This window comes from Elaeis guineensis, chromosome 2, assembly GCF_000442705.2.
Source record: "Elaeis guineensis isolate ETL-2024a chromosome 2, EG11, whole genome shotgun sequence".
Lineage (NCBI taxonomy): Eukaryota > Viridiplantae > Streptophyta > Magnoliopsida > Arecales > Arecaceae > Elaeis > Elaeis guineensis.
The window spans coordinates 125,706,519-125,710,905 of NC_025994.2; positions in this window are offsets into that span (position 1 = coordinate 125,706,519).

The window sequence follows — 4,387 nt, forward strand, 5'->3', positions numbered from 1 at the left end:
ACAGAGTTTCCCCAGCAAATGGCAAATGTGGGTCAGGGTCCGGGAGGTCCTATATATATAGGGCCGACCGACGGCCGAGATGCTCCCGCGCCGACCAAGGTCCTCCAGATGCGCGACGCGTGGCGCCCGCCGGTTGGCTAAGGATTCGGCGCGCTTCGCCCCGGGACGCCCGCACCGCCCGCATTAAATGCCGGAGCGGGCGCCGGCCAACCACCTTGACACGCGGCGCGCGGGGGTTGGCTCCGCAGTCGGCCGCCCGCGCCGGTCCGCGTTCCCGATGGGACGCCTCATCCACGATCGGCGCCGAATATCCGATCGACTGACGCCGTATCGTCCGGCACCCGATCTTCTGGCACCGACGTGACGGCTGACAACGACAAGACGTGGCGTCTGACACCTGACGCCGGCGCGACTTCCGGCATCGACTAGACGTTCGGATCACTGGGATTCGTGAGATGTCTGACAACGGATCAGCCGGCGGTACGGTCGGATCTGCACATGCGACAAATCCACTCCCAGTCGTCCGGTTTTGCTACCCGAATGAAGACATCGACCAGCTCTCCATCCGACTTGGGAGTGGAGGGGGGCAACTGTTGGGGGATACCCACCGACCGACCGACCGGCTATCGGAGGGCCCGACCGTCTGGCGGCCCGACTAACCGACTATCGGAGGGCCCGACCTGGCAGCCCGGCCGACTAACCAACGACCCGACGGACGACTCTGACTGGCCGATCGTAAGTCGGGCGACAGGCCGACGGACGCCATCAGCGGCTAACTGCGGCCATTCCACGGTCCATTCCCGACCGACTAAACCCAGAGGTCCGGTAGCCGACCCACATGAAGCTCGCCGACCGACGGAGGAGTCCGACGCCACTCTGCTGGCCACCGACCCTGGGTCGGCCGACTCCAACAACCGCCGTACGGCCGCCAGACGTTGTCAGCTCTGACACGGACATGCGGCACAGTTACCTAGGGGCATTGTCCCGCCGAGAACCGGGTCAACCCTGGTGATTAGACGGCTACACGGCGACATGACATTTTTACGGCGGCTCTGACAGCCTACAGTGAGTTGACAGTTCCTCACTTGTCCGCGCCATTAATGATGGCGCCATACCGTGCTCCACTATATATACCGGGGAAGGCAACAGTGCAAGGGATCGATCTCCCCGTCTCTCCCACATACGCAGGCTCGCTCCTCTCTCTCCCTCTCTCCCTCTCAGAGCTCTCTGTCTGCATTTCACTGTTGCCCAGTCACCTCTCTGACTTGACCGTCGGAGGGTCCCCGCCGGAGCCGCCTCCGGTCAGTGCGGACTTCCTTTTGCAGGTGCACGCTTCCCGGCGATCGGACGACGAGGCGATTGGCCGCAACAAGCCTCGTAACCTATGTAGCAGAAAAGTTATCAAATTTGTATATCTTGCAAAAATCAACAAACACAACAAGGGGGAAAAAACAAAAGAAAGCATGAGAAAGGGTCGTTCAATGAAGGTTCAAAAGGAAGAACTAGGATAAAGAAAAACTATGAAGTCATCAGAAAAAAAAAAAAAGGAAGAAAAACTTCAGATACGTATCACCTTGCCCGATCACCTATTATTTTGTAATATGCATGTGTTTGAACTCTACATCTCCTATCATGTGATACATACCAAGTGAGGATTGGTGCGGTACATGATGCATGAAAACAATTAGTTTAACGCACCAAAAACTGGTTAAATTAAGAAGCACCATCAGCATCTTGTAATGTGTAAAATTTTTGAAAAAATTATAGGAATACCCACTCAACTGTAGCTCAATTTCATTTACATCCCCCATACTTCAAAAAGTGTTAAACTGGCCAACTTCTAATTATTGATATGTTTCAATATGGTCCAACCATCTATCTTCATTAATAGAAATTTCTAAAATGACAAAAATATCCATATCTTCATCTCTTCCCTTCTTTCCGATTGATCCCCTTCTCTTCCATTCGCCAGCGTGCCTTTTTCTCCATCCTCCTTCCTCCTCCTCTCATTTCTCCTCCACTTCCTTCTCATCCATTTCTTCTCCTTCTCTTCTTTTTTTTTTCTCCTCCTCTTTCTCCAACCATTTCTCCATCTCCTCCTCTTCCTCCCCATCCATTTCTTCTCATCATTCTCCATCTTCAGGCCGCCCATATACCATCCCTCTTCATGGCGGCCTCCATCTTTGTTCCTTCTTATCTTTTTCGTCTTCTTTCTCTCCATCCTCTTCTCCTCCCTATCCTCCTTCTCTATCCAATTTCTTGCCGATGGCCCTTCTGCCCTTCTCTCCTTCCTCCTCATTCTCTTTTTCCTCTTCATCTTCTTTCTTCTCTAAACCAACCTGTTAGGAGTAATTTGGAATGGACCGATGATGTATGAAGATTCAAGCCCATTATGACCCATCGGATCCATATTAGTGCCTCTCAAGCGACGTTATTGTTGCAGTTTGTCCGACCTCTGATCGGCAAATATCTGTCCCGATCCCTGATCGGAGGCTATTCTATCCGATCTCTCGTCGATATGTTCTTGCTTCGAATCCTGAATGGAAAAGGTTTGGTCCAATCTTTGATCGAAAAACTCTTAGTCCCAATTCCTAGTCGGCATGCTACGCTCTCTGATCTCTCCTCGGAAGTAGATTGATCGGGCTCAGATTCAAAAAGCAGGCGCCAACTGACCATAGCTGTCAAGACTATCTGGCCAGAGTTGTCAATACTATATGGATGTAACCATCTGATCTTAAAAATTTTTCAGGTATAACCACCTGATCTTGAGAATTACAACTAAATAACCACACCAGATTCGGCCAGCTTGTCTATCAAAAATGGTTACACAGCTGTCTCCTCTATAAATACTCAAACTCTGAGGATCCAACTAAGTAATCTATCTCAGAGAGCTAAAACTCTGCTTCTCTGTTTGAGCATTCTAACTTGAGCATCAGAGAGTCCTCGTCGAAGCACAATCCTCCAGCCCAAACTTTTTTGCAGGTTGCTCTAATGCTATGCTTCTCAATTTTTTGGCATCAACCAGAAATAAGTCACAACAGATAAAGGAAGGATCGAATCTCAAGTCCTGTAGAAAAGAGCAGATAAGTCAGAAACTCTAAAAGATGGCTCTACACAGGACTTCCTCCCGGCATACCAACATCTCCACCTTCCGATAGGTGCAGAATGAAATAAATCACTCTGCTCCCGTACCTCTAGTGATGACGGAAGTTCCTGCATCAGTGCAGCAACCCATGGTGGTGACTGTAGAGCAATTCAACATGCTTTTCCAGCAGGTTCAATAACTAACAACTGTTGCTCAGGCAGTGATCTAGCCTTCGCCAGCACCACAGCCGGTGAATCAAACCCAAGTCCTTTCGCTGTGAATGACGATGGATCATACTCAAGAGCCAAGGAGATGGTGGTCTCCGAGTCCTTGGTCAGGACATGATTCAACCCTCGGTCGATGATCTCCTCTGCGCTCTGAAGCGTATACCAACCGAGATGTGAAAGTCGAGCAAAGACTTCAAGAAATAGATCGAAAGATCCAACAGATTTGCAATAATTCGTCAGCACCATTCGACGGATTTGATTTTGAACCGCCTTTCATGGTGAGCATCTTTCAAGAACCTATCCCATCAAACTTTAAGGTTCCTCAGCTGGAGAGCTACGACGGAACCACAGACTCCGTCGATTATGTCAACAGCTTTCGAGCAGTTATACTCCTTTAGGAAGCCTCCGATGCTATTTTGTGCCGAGCCTTCCCCTCCACTTTAAAGGAGACGGTCTGACATTGGTACTTCAGTCTAAAGTCGACTTCTGTTCACTCTTTTTGATAGCTGAGCCAAGCCTTTGTTGCCCATTTCATCACCAATCGGTGATAATAGAAGTACTCGGACTACCTTTAGACCATCAAATAGAAGGAGGACGAGTCCATTCGATCTTACGTAGCTCGGTTCAACAGAGCTATATTGGAAGTTCTTGACCTAGATCACTCGGTTGTAATATCCACCCTGAAGGGTGGATTATTGATGGACGACTTCAAAAAGTTACTGTTGAAGATCTTTCTTTGAGATTTTTCAAAAATGCTGGCTCGGACAGAGAAATACGTCCGATTGAAAGAATCTCTAGTGAAAAAACCATCCAAATAACTCTAACTGTGGGGAATCAAGAGCAAAGCGGGGCTCACTCGCCCAAGCAAAATGGTGAAAATCACCACCGTTCAAGATCTCCATCGAGGAGAAGGAATATTTCACCGAGGAGGAATCGTTCACCTCCAAGGTGATTAGGCGATCTCACTCCTTTGAATATTTCTAGGAGAGAGATTCTGATGGAGATGCGAGCCAAGTTACCTCCACCTTCTAAGATGCGGACAGACTTGGGGCACCATGATCTAGACAAATATTGC